This window comes from Gossypium arboreum, chromosome 12 (genome assembly GCF_025698485.1).
Source record: "Gossypium arboreum isolate Shixiya-1 chromosome 12, ASM2569848v2, whole genome shotgun sequence".
Taxonomy (NCBI): Eukaryota; Viridiplantae; Streptophyta; class Magnoliopsida; order Malvales; family Malvaceae; genus Gossypium; species Gossypium arboreum.
The window spans coordinates 104,300,377-104,314,079 of NC_069081.1; the positions used below are offsets into that span (position 1 = coordinate 104,300,377).

The window sequence follows — 13,703 nt, forward strand, 5'->3', positions numbered from 1 at the left end:
TCCAGAAAAACTTACATAGTGTTTTAAAAGATAATTTCATTATAGGTTAAAGTGAATGGAAGTTGTGCACCAGGTAGGAAACCGGAAAAGAGGTGGTGAGTCCATCGGACTGCTTAAGTACCAAGCTCCCTTCGGATCCAATCCTAGACATGCATACCGCCATTGTCACACCTTAATGTCATGGATATTTCTAGGAAACTGATTTGATTAAGTCATTTTTAGGAAAAGTGATTAATTTTAGAAAATACTTTCATTGCGGAAGCTTTGCTTGTTGTCGTGTTATTTTGAAATCAATTGTTGTTTTTTTTTTTTTGAAAATACACCCTAAAGCTATCCAATTTCAACAGTTAAAATAAGTAATACCTATCTTAGTAATACATATTAAAACCATCAAAAAATAATTAAGCGGCCTTATTACATTTAAAAACCCAAAACTTCAAACGTAAATAAAATGATGTCCATTCACGGAAGAAAATCAAACTTTCGAGCGGGTGGCCACTCAATTCCTCACGACTCCAAGCCCACTATGGTTGGGGATTACCTGCGTGGATGAAAATAAAAGGGATGAGTTTAGGGAAACTCAGTGTGTGTTATAGTGTGTAAATATGCACGTGTTAAATATTAGTAAAGTGGTTATGGAATTAGTTTTATTGTTACGGGTTGTTTTCAGCAGTTAGATCTTTCCTTAGTATATAAATACTCTAAGCATGTATATTGGAAGGTAGCTAAGAAATTAAAAGAAGAGTTTACTTTTAGATATTTCTCTTGGATTGTTTAACATTTCTTGTAGTTTCTATCAGTGTGTAAATTAACCCAACCATAGCCTATATCAGCTCAAACCACAGAAACAGAATAAATTGGCCTTAGCCTGAATGTATTTCGAATGAAGCCCATAAGCCCATAATGAACGAGCGGATATTACATGTTTATGCAGAAACCCAATCCAGATTCATCCATAACACCCCCGTACCAGCCTTACACCATGTGGGGAGACTACTCGACCCACCCAACCGCTATACACCATAGAAATCGTAGCGAGGATGCCAGATATTGTGACGAAGTCACTAGATACAGATATTGTGGCAGAGCCACCAGAATAGATATATGTGGCAGAGCCACCAGATCAGATAATCGTGGCATAGCCACCAAAACAGATATATGTGGCAGAGCCACCAGATCAGATAATTGTGGCATAGCCACCAGGACGCTTCCTCCATAATATAACCCATGTCCCCATGCAATGATATATAATCATGGCATACATCATACGTAATCGGATCGTCATGCTTTTCAGGTCAAAATTAACCTAGGGTATAACCGTAATTTTGCACCTAGGGGTATAACAATAATTTTCCATACATAGGGTATTATAGTAATTTAGCTGCTTTTAGGGTTTTCATGCATATCCTAACTATTTACGTACTATCGAACACTTACACAAGATACTTATCAATTGGGCCGTTGGCCCATGAACCCGACCTTTGGCCCATTAAGCCCAAATTATCAAAATGTACGAAATCGCGCATACTACAGTTTATTACTTTAGATTACCAAATATACAAACCCAACTATCTTACGAGCATTCGCACATCAGAAATTCCCAAAATACCGACTTTTCTAAGATTTCGACTTTTCGCTTTTGCCAATCTAGTCTATGAGAGGTGTCGATTACACACATTTGCACGATATCTTGATTTAGATCCACACACGAACCGCCTACAATTGGATTACTAACACGTTAATCTAACTATTCAAATACAAACTACGTACTAACCCCTTACAATATTTGGCCAACCACACCTACAGATCATAGTAAGCTTATAAGAAAACAATAAGCAACTCATTAACAATTTTTTGCCAATGTTTACCACATAATCATAATTTCACTGCAAGCTGTCTTCCTGAGCAATAGTCACTAAATTATTTATAACTGGAGCTACAAAACTCCAAATCAAGTGCCGCTAATTTTCCCTGAAAATAGACTCATATATCTTCTATCCATAAAATTTTCAGAATTTTTGGTATGCCCAATCAATACCAGATTTTTCTTAAAGTTTCCCATGTTTCACTGTTTGACTAATCTGACCACTTGTCATTACGAATCAAATTTCTCATTGTACAGAATTCAAAATATGTTCTAGACTCATTAAGCTTTAATTACATAATTTATGCAGCTTCTAACTCATCTCCCACAATTTATGGTGATTTTCCAAAGTCACGTTCTCGCTCTCGTCCCAAGCAGATTATTACCAAATCCTCTTTCACACCTAACTTGCATGCTTGTTATTTAAACATGTATATCACCAATCAATCATCACATATCTATGATTTTACTTAAGTATAATCTCCATTTCATCATTTTAGAGCACAACATGTTAGCCGATTTTTCCCCTTAGCATCTAAGGCACATGCATGCTCATTTATTTGGCTCAACTTTACCTATCTTCCATTTTTCATCAAAAGAACATGAAACAACAACCATTTCCTTCATTTTAATTCATGATTAAATGCTCACAACACAACTAAAAACCAAAATATGCTTCAAGAGTTAAGGTAGAATCAAGAAGAACTCATGAACATCAAGATAGAAGCAAACTACCATGAACTTACCTTCAATTTTCTTCCCCAAGTGACCGAACATTCAAGAGCTTTCTCCTCTTCTTTCTCTTCTCTAACTTTCGGCTATGATGAACAAAGATGGACAAAACTTTGTTCTTTTCACCCCTTTTTCTTTTAATAAAATTTGATATTTCATCCATTTAATTCTTTAATACAAAAGACATGAAATGCTTATCATGGAACATTTACCTAAACCATTATCATGGAACATTTACCTAACCCATTATTATGGAATATTTACCTAATCCATTATCATGGAACATTTACCTAACCCATTATCAATTTGTACCATGAATTATGGATATCAAGTGCTCATATTGTCTACAACAACATGATGGCTGCCAACTTCATGTAAAATGGGAGGTTTGTCATGCAAATCCTCCTATTTTGCACTCCTATTTATTTGGCCACTTCAATTTAGCCTATAGCATTTTCAAACATTTTCACATAGGTTCTATTTCATAATTTCACCCTATTTTTCTTATAGAACAAAAATTAACTAAAATTGCCGGGTTCTATCTTAAGCTTGGGCCTTCTAGAGGCCCACTAACATAATTAAACTTATGCCAACATTCACAGAATTCCCGAAAATTAGGGCGTTACAACTCTACCCTCCTTAAAGAAATTTTTTCCTCGAAATTTACCTGATCCAACTAGTTGAGGGTATTGTTGACGTATAGTCTCTTCTGATTCCCAAATAGCTTCTTCCCTTCCATGATTATGCCAAAGTACTTTCACTAACGGGACAAATTTCCTTCTGAGAACCTTAACATCTCGAGCCAATATTTGCACAAGCTCCTCCTCAAAGGTCAAATCAGTCTGAACTTCAATTTCTGCAACTGGCAGGACATGAGCAGGGTCAGCACGATAACGCCTTAACATGGAGACGTGAAAAACATCGTGAATCCTGTCTAACTCTGGAAACAATTCCAACTGATAAGCCACTGGGCCTACTCGCTTCAAAACCTGATAAGGCCCAATGAACCGCAGACTCAACTTTCCCTTCTTACCAAACCTTAATATCTTCTTCCAAGAAGAAACCTTTAAGAAGACCATATCACCTACTGAGTACTCAATCTCTTTACGCTTCAAATCTGCATACGAATTTTTCCTATCATATGCTTCTCTTAACCGATCCCTAATTATTCTGACCTTATCCTCAGTATCAGCTACCAACTCTGGTCCAAGAACTTGTCGCTCTCCTAGTTCAGTCCAACAACTAGGTGTACGACACATTCGTCCATACAGTGCTTCATACGGTGCCATTTGAATACTCGCTTGGTAACTGTTGTTGTACGCAAATTTTGCCAACGGCAAGTAATCCTCCCAACTACTTCGAAAGTCAATCACGCATCCCCTCAACATATCCTCCAGAATCTGAATAACCCTTTCCAATTGACTATCAGTCTGGGGATGGAAAGCCGTACTAAAATTCAATCGCGTCCCCAACGCCTCATGCAACTTTTGCCAAAACCGAGATATAAATCTGAGATCCCGATCAGAAATAATTGAAACTGGGACTCCGTGAAGTCGTACAATCTCCGCCATATACAGCTTGGCTAACTTTTGAAGCGAAAAGTCAGTACGTACAGGTATGAAATGGGCTGATTTGGTCATCCTATCCACAATCACCCACACCAAGTCTTTCTTTGATGGTGTCAAAGGCAACCCACTCACAAAGTCCATGGTTACCCTCTCCCACTTCCAAAGTGGTATCTTCACCGGCTGTAACAGTCCAGAAGGTAATTGATGCTCAGCTTTCACTTGTTGGCATGTCGACATTTTCCTACAAACTCACATACTTCTCGCTAAGTCCGTGCCACTAGTACAATTCTCGCAAGTCGTGATACAACTTATTCCCTCCAGGATGCATGGCACATAGTCCCCCATGAGCTTCCTTCAATATTGTCTGCCTTAAATCAGAGTCCCTCGGAACACAAATTCTTCTTCGGAAACACAGAACTCCATCACCATTTAAACCGAACTCAGAAGTTTCCCCTTCCTTAACTTTTCCTTAATCTGGTCAACCCAGGTTGGCCTCACTTGCAACTCAGCCAACAGGCTTCTATCATCATACAGACTCAGACGAGCAAACATTGCTCTCAGATCAGATACAGCTCTACGACTTAGAGCATCGGCTACCACATTAGCCTTGCCAGGTGATACTCGATTGAATAGTCATAATCCTTAAGCAACTCAATCCATCTCCTTTGCATAAAGTTCAGCTCATTCTAAGTCAACAAATACTTAAGACCCTTGTGGTCTGTGTATATAATACACCTCTCCCCGTACAAGTAATGTCTCCAAATCTTAAGTGCAAATATCACTACCGCCAACTCCAAATCATGAGTAAGATAGTTCCCTTCGTGATGTTTAAGCTGTCGTGATGCATATGCAACCACCTTACCCTCTTGCATTAACACGCAGCCCAAACCCACGTGTTATGCGTCATCAGACACGTAAAATCCTTCCTGCACTCGCGAATTAACACAGTGCTTCAATGAACTTTCTTTAACTTCTCAAAAGCCTCTTGTTGGGTCTCAGTCCATACAAACGGTACCCCTTTCCTTATGAGTTTTGTCAGAGGTGCTGCCATCACAGAAAAACCTTCCACAAACCTTTTGTAATATCCTGCCAACCCTAGGAAACTTCGAATTTCCGACACTGTCCTAGGTGCCTTCCACTCTAAAATTGCTTCAATCTTTCGAGGGTCCACCTTAATCCCTTCGGCAGAGACCATATGTCCTAAGAAGGTTACCTCCCTCAACCAAAATTCACATTTGTTGAACTTCGCAAAGAGTTTCTTCTCCCTTAACACTCGCAGCACTATACGGAGATGCTCATCATATTTCGCTTCAGTTTCAGAATATACCAGGATATCGTCAATAAAGACGACTACGAACTGATCTAAAAATGGTTCGAACATACAATTCATCAGATCCATAAACGCTGCAGGAGCATTCGTCAGTCCAAATGGCATAACTAGAAACTCGTAATGACCATACCGAGTCCTGAATGCTGTCTTATGGATATCTGTCTCATTGACCCTTAACTGATGATATCCAGATCGAAGGTCGATCTTGGAAAATACAGAAGCTTCTCTAAGCTAGTCGAACAGATCATCAATCCTTGGCAGTGGATACTTATTCTTAATCGTCAGTTTGTTCAAATGGCGATAATCAATGCACATCCGCATCGTACCATCCTTTTTTTTCACGAATAGCACCGGTGCTCCCCATGGAGACACGCTTAGCCTAATGAAGCCCCTATCCAACAACTCTTGAATTTAAGCCTTTAACTCCACTAACTCCTTCGGTGCCATCCTATACGGTGTGATGGACACGGGTGCCGTTCCAGGCAACAAATCTATTCCAAACTCAACTTCTCGGTTCGGAGGCAATCCTAGAAGCTCCTCCGGAAAAACATGTTGGAACTCCTTTACGGTCCTAACCTTATCCACTGTCAGTCCCTCCTCTTCTGACTGACTTACAAATGCCAAATAGGCCTCACAACCTTTCCGAATCCACTTTTCGGCTCTTAAAGTCGACACCACATTGGACAAATAATCCTTTCGCTCACCTATCACCATAACCTCCTCATCCTTTGTGGTCCTTAACACCATTCGTTTAGCAGCACAATCCAGAGTCGCCTTATACTTAATAAGCCACCCATTCCCGAATGAGGTCAAACTCTCCAACAAGAACTCTATCGATCTCCGTGGAAAACCTTGCCTTGAGTTTCTAAGGGTACGTCCCTATATAGTTTGTCTACCCTAAGCGAATGACCTAAAGGACTTAACACAGATACCCCACTCACCATCTTCTCAGAGTGCACACCCAACAACCCAGATATGGCACATGCAACATAGGAATGAGTAGATCCAATATCTACTAAAGCAGTATACGGCATGCTAGAAACCAAAAATGTACCAGTTATGACATCGAGTGCATCGCCCTCTTCTCGACGGTGAGCTGCATACACCAATGCTGGCTGTCGAGCTTCAGCATTCCCAGTAACCTTACCAGGTGCCCCTCGTCCTCGACCATTTCTATTTTTGCCCCTACCTTGTCCACGTCCTCTCGGTGGTTGTGGTCCACCTCTTACGGGTTGAGCAACTTGAATCTAATCAGCTCTCTGAGGACAGTCCTTAACTCTATGCTCCATAGATCTGCATCGAAAACAAGCAACGGAACGTTTCCTACACTCGCCCAAATGTACCTTACCACAGTCTTCACAGATTTGTGGTCTAACAACATTCATCGGCACTGCTCGAATTGGTTCCTCCACAGATAATTTCATTATAGGTTAAAGTGAATGGAAGTTGTGCACCAGGTAGGAAACCGGAAAAGAGGTGGTGAGTCCATCGGACTGCTTAAGTACCAAGCTTCCTTCGGATCCAATCCTAGACATGCATACCGCCATTGCCACACCTTAACTTCATGGATATTTCTAGGAAACCGATTTGATTAAGCTATTTTTAGGAAAAGTGATTAATTTTGGAAAATACTTTCATTGCGGAAGCTTTGCTTGTTGTCGTGTTATTTTGAAATCAATTGTTGTTTTTTTTTTTTTGAAAACGCGCCCTAAAGCTATCCAATTTCAACGGTTAAAATAAGTAATACCTATCTTAGTAATACATATTAAAACCATCAAAAATAATTAAGCGGTCTTATTACATTTAAAAACCTAAAACTTCAAACGTAAAAAAAAGGATGTCAGTTCACCAGAAGAAAATCAAACTTTCAGAACGGGTGGCCACTTCGAATTCCCTCATAGCTCCAAGCCCACTATGGTTGGGGATTACCTGCGTGGATGAAAATAAAAGGGATGAGTTTGAGGAAACTCGGTGTAAATTAACCCAACCATAGCCTATATCACTCAAACCACGAAAATGAATAAGTTGGCCTTAGCCGAATGTATTTCAGAATGAAGCCCATAGGCCCATAATGAGCGAGTAATGATATTACATGTTTATGCGAAAACCCAACCCAGATTCATCCATAACACCCCGTGCATCAACCTTACACCATGTGGGAGACTACTCGACCTACCCAACCGCTACACACCACGTAAATTGTAGCGAGATCGCGGATATTGTGACGAAGTCACCAGATACAGATATTGTGGCAGAGCCACCAGAACAGATATATGTGGCAGAGCCACCAGATCAGATAATCGTGGCATAGCCACCAGAATAGATATATGTGGTAGAGCCACCAGATCAGATAATTGTGGCATAGCCACCAGGACGCTTCCTCCATAATATAACCCATGTCCCCATGCAATGATATATAATCATGGCATACATCATACGTAATCGATCGTCATGCTTTTCGGTCAAAATTAACCCTAGGGGTATAACGGTAATTTTACACCTGGGGTATAACATAATTTTCCATACATAGGGGTATTATAGTAATTTAGCTGCTTTTAGGGTTTTCATGCATATCCTAACTATTTACGTACTATCGAACACTTACACAAGATACTTACGAATTGGGCCGTTGGCCCGAACCTAACCTTTGGCCCATTAAGCCTAAATTATCAAAATGTACGAAATCGCGCATCGCAGTTTATTACTTTAGATTACCAAATATACAAACCCAACTATCTTACGAGCATTCGACACTCAAGAAATTCCTAAAATACCGACTTTTCGGCATTTCAGCTTATTCGCTTTTGCCAATCTAGTCTATGAGAGGTGTCGATTTACACACTGCTTGCGACGATATCTTGTGAGATCCACACACGAACCGCCTACAATTGGATTACTAACACGTTAATCTAACTATTCAAATACAAACTACGATTAACCCCTTACAATATTCGCCAACCACACCTACAGATTATAGTAAGCTTATAAGAAAACAATAAGCAACTCATTAACAATTTTTGTCAATGTTTACCACATAATCATAATTTCACTGCAATCTGTCTTCCTGAGCAACAGTCACTAAATTATTTATAACTGGAGCTACGAAACTCCAAATCAAGTGCCGTTAATTTTCCCTGAAAATAGACTCATATATCTTCTATCCATAAAATTTTTAGAATTTTTGGTATGGCCAATCAATACCAGATTTTTCTTAAAGTTTCCCATGTTTCACTGTTTGACTAATCTGACCACTCTTCATTATGAATCAAATTTCTCATTGTACAGAATTCAAAATATGTTCTCGTTTATTCCATTTGAAACTAGACTCATTAAGCTTTAATTACATAATTTATGCAGCTTCTAACATATCTCCCACAATTTATGGTGATTTTCCAAAGTCACGTTACTGCTGCTATCCCAAGCAGATTTATTACCAAATCCCTCTTTCACACCTAACTTGCATGCTTGTTATTTAAACATGTATATCGCCAATCAATCATCGCATATCTATGATTTTACTTAAGTATAATCTCCATTTCATCATTTTAAAGCACAACATGTTAGCCGATTTTTCCCCTTAGCATCTAAGGCACATGCATGCTCATTTGTTTGGCTCAACTTCACCTATCTTCCATTTTTCATCAAAAGAACATGAAACAACAACCATTTCCTTCATTTTAATTCATGACTAAATGCTCACAACACAACTAAAAACCAAAATATGCTTCAAGAGTTAAGGTAGAATCAAGAAGAACTCATGAACATCAAGATAGAAGCAAACTACCATGAACTTACCTTCAATTTTCTTCCCCAAGTGACCGAACATTCAAGAGCTTTCTCATCTCCTTTCTCTTCTCTAACTTTCGGCTATGATGAACAAAGATAGACAAAACTTTGTTCTTTTCACCCCTTTTTCTTTTAATAAAATTTGATATTTCATCCATTTAATTCTTTAATACAAAAGACATGAAATGCCCATCACGGAACATTTACCTAAACCATCATCATGGAACATTTACCTAACCCATTATCATGGAATATTTACCTAATCCATTATCATGGAACATTTACCTAACCCATTATCAATTTGTACCATGAATTATGGATATCAAGTGCTCATATTGTCTACAACAACATGATGGCTGGCCACTTCATGTAAAATGGGAGGTTTGTCATGCAAATCCTCCTATTTTGCACTCCTATTTATTTGGCCACTTCAATTTAGCCTATAGCATTTTCAAACATTTTCACATAGGTTCTATTTCATAATTTCACCCTATTTTTCTTATAGAACAAAAATTAACTAAAATTGCCGGGTTTTATCTTAAGCTTGGGCCTTCTAGAGGCCCACTAACATAATTAAACCTATGCCAACATTCACAGAATTCCCAAAAATTGGGGCGTTACATCTATTATGAATAAAATATATAGGTTATGTTTATATAATAAAGTTAGAAAAATTTTACCAGTGGAAATTTTTACAAAAATAAATGGAGCTATTTGCAGACAGTAAGCTCAATTTCAAAAAGCTTTTTCAGAATATTTTCTACAAGCTTATGTTTTTACAAATGATTTAGATGAAATTTTTCCTACTATAAAATTTAGACTGGATCATGAACCATTTGATATAAACAGTATTGGATGGGGTTCTGTTAAAGAAATAATAGTTCAAAATTTTTCTTTTCATCTATTAAAAAATTTCCCTGCATCTATTAAGTCTATATTATTAAGCATAATAAATGAAGATGACTTTTATTATTATTTTATCTTGAAATAATCAATCTTATTGGTATTGCTGAAAAGAAAAATTTTATGAGCCATATCAAATTTAAATTATTCAAATAATGATTGGAAGTCTCAAACTTTCAGCAGTCAAATAAGACAAAAGGATACTTGACAAAAAATATTGACAAGTGTTATAATAATCCCAGTTATTATCAAATCCAAGCAGGGATAAATTTAATGACAAAAACTCAATATTTACTTCAGCAAATGACTCATAGACTCCAGACTGATGGAAGAAGAATATTGGCATATGAAACTGGAAACATCCAAAAAAACAGAGATGAAGAATCTGTGCAACTATTAAAAAAGGTAGCTGACATGGAGATAGATGATTTTCCATCACACATAATAGAAGAAATCAAGAACATGTGGGAGATTTGGAACTCACCAAGACTGCTAACAAATTCATTACATCTAGATGAAATAGAGTTAATGAATATAGATAATATTCAAGAAAGATAAAGCCAAACAATGAAGCCACGTGGGAGAATAACATCCAAGAAAGGAATATTCAAGTTTAGAGGTTACTTAAAGAATAAGGCAATCCATATACAAACAAAAAAAGATCGCAACCTAGAAGCAACCATTAATGATGTGACAAGACAAAAGGAAAATTATGTGGAAATAACCATTAATTTATCATTAATAAGATATTATATTTATCAGAAACATTGTGCGGGATTCAAAAAAATAAAATAGAGTTTAAGAATTCTCTTATAAATAAAGATAGAGGAAGCCTGAATAAGGCATCAAAAAATATTTTAGAAATCTTTCTTTTTACTTTTCATTCAACATCCTCTCTTTGTAAAAACTTTTCATTTACTTTTACTAAATATTATCTACTTCCACATCTCCTTTTATCCGTTATGTAATTGGTGATTTTATAATAGGATATATTGCAAGCAAGATTGCTGATGGGTTTTATTTTTTATTTATAAGAATAATATTATAAAATTAATTAAATATAAACATAAAATAAGAAATGCATTAAATACGAAAATAAAATATACGAGGAATCCTTTCTAGAATTAATAATAAAACTATTTTATCTTATTAAAAATACTAGTAGAGAACAATAAGATTTTATTAAGTAAAATAGGTTATCAATTCTAAGGAAGTTTGATCAAATGATGTGTTTTCAGTTCACACTTGTATCCTGGATTTTAAGGGTTTAAGTTTACGCAATTCGCCCACCAGCCCACCCATATCCTGGACGGAGCTTCCCTCCTTACTCACCTCTTCCAATGCTTTTTCCTTCAATTTTTTAGCCTTATCTTTCAACCCACCCGCCTTGCTCATTGACTCACCAATCACACGGCTCAACTCACCCGCCTCAGGAACTGACCCAGCACCCTTACACACCCTCACTCCTACCCCCATATCCTCCACCAGCAGCCTCGTATTCACAAATTGGTCAGCTTCCATAGGTCATGCCAGTATCACCACCCCACCCACTATCCCTTCCAACACCGAGTTCCACCCACAATGACTCAGAAACCCACCCACCGCCTCGTGATTCAGTATCGACACTTGCGGTGCCCATTCTCTTATCACCAAACCCCGACTCGCCACCTGCTCTTCAAACCCATCTGGTACATTTTCAAACTCGTCTTCTCGTGCTTGGGTCGAACCCGTTTTCACGACCCAAACAAATCGGGTGCCACTCTTTTCAAGCCCAAGAGCCAAAGCTTCCATTTGTTCCCTTTTTAACAGCTTTTGACTCCCAAACCAAACATAAACAACAGACGCTTTGGGGCATTCGTCAAGCCAAGTCAGTAGTCGCTCATTCAGATCAGACTCAGAACCCAAATTTTCCGGACTTGGCAAGTTTAGTGGACCAACCCCGAAAATCCAATCGTGGCTCAATTTTTTCTTCAGATAATCCATGTACTCGCCTTCAAATGCGTCAAAAGAATTGAAAACGCAACCCCAATTCTTCGTATTTGCAAGCTTGAGATCCTTGATGAACTCCCAGTCAGGATCAGATTTTTTATACAAACGAAACAAAGAAGGCAAATGATTGGATTTAAAAACATGAGAACCAGGCAAAGCAGAAAGCTCAACCTGCTCCAAAGTTTTAAGTTGTTCAATATTGTTCCATACATAATCGTCTATAGCAGCCAAAAAAGCACCGGAAAGGAAAAAAAACGAGTCTGGATATGTTTAATTGGTGGGCAAGGTGTAGCGTCCAACCAAGAAAGAAATCAGAGATGATGGCAATGGGTGGGTCGGGGTGAGAGTTGAACTAATGGAGTAAAGGGTCGTGAAGTTTGGAAAGAGAGGTTAGCATAGGGAAGTTACCAGAGTGGCCGAGGTCTTTGACGTTTTCGACTCCGGGAGGGATGGAAGGGTGAGAAGGGAAAAGGAGGATGAGGGAAGTGATGGAAGAAGGGTGAGAGGAAAGAAGGGAGGAAAGGTAAGTGAGGTTTTTTGGGGTGATAACGATGGTGATGGTTAGGCCGTGGAGGGAGAGGCGGTGGGCTAGGTGGAGGAGCGGGAGCATGTGGCCTTGCGCTAGGAAGGGGAATAGCAAGATATGACAGTTGTTGATAGTGGTTGACATGGTGAGTTGAAAGACTGGAGGATGGATGCCGGTGAGTTGAAGGAACTGCCTGCTTTATTATTACAACTTTTGTCGATGGTAGGCTGGCCAGGAGTGAGATTTTTGTTGCCAATTTGTGGCGGTAGTGTGGACAGTGAAAAAAAATGTGAATAGGTTGATTTTAATAAAAATTACGGGGAATAGATTTTTTTAGGGTTACTGAGGTTTAAAGTTAAGGTTTTTGGCGATTAAAATAGGAATTTAAGTTTAGTGTTTAGGGTTTTAGCTTTTAATTATTTATTTTGTAATAATTTTTGAGACGTTAAATAAAAATTGTTTATTTCAAAATTTTAAAATATTGTATTTACACAATTATATATTCAAATTGAAAATTTGAATTGGATTTATAATTGAAACTCAATTTACTAGACGGAATGAAATATTCGTTATTAATTTTTTGTTTTCTTAATATTGTTTGATTTGATTTTTCAGTAAATTATTTATTCTCTCATCTATTCTTTTTGAATAGAGGGTCCAAAAATTATATCCCGAAATCTCGGGATATATGATTGATTTTTTAGAATAAGGTTGAGGTTGGAATTTAGAGAGAGAAAACACTTCAAATAGGATGTATTATCATCAAAAGCACCGAAAGTGTGTCCACCTAGAAGCGTTTTCAATTGACATGGTATTAAAAATGCTTTTAACTGGACGCTCTTTTAATGCTTTTGCTAACAATGCGTCTTATTTAAAACGTTTTCTCTTTACAATTTTTCTTAAAATTAGTCGGGAGTGTTATGAATTTTCCATAATTTATTTTTTGATTTGACAGAGTAAAGTTCAAAGGAAAAGAAAATTTTGCTATGTTGGGCATTAGCCTTC

At 37.8% G+C, this 13,703-nt stretch overlaps 1 pseudogene; it reads right to left on the reverse strand.

The window, feature by feature from the left end:
• Positions 1-11,422: 11,422 nt before the first annotated feature.
• On the reverse strand, positions 11,423-12,842 carry LOC108477836 (UDP-glycosyltransferase 89A2-like; annotated as a pseudogene).
• Positions 12,843-13,703: the final 861 nt, after the last annotated feature.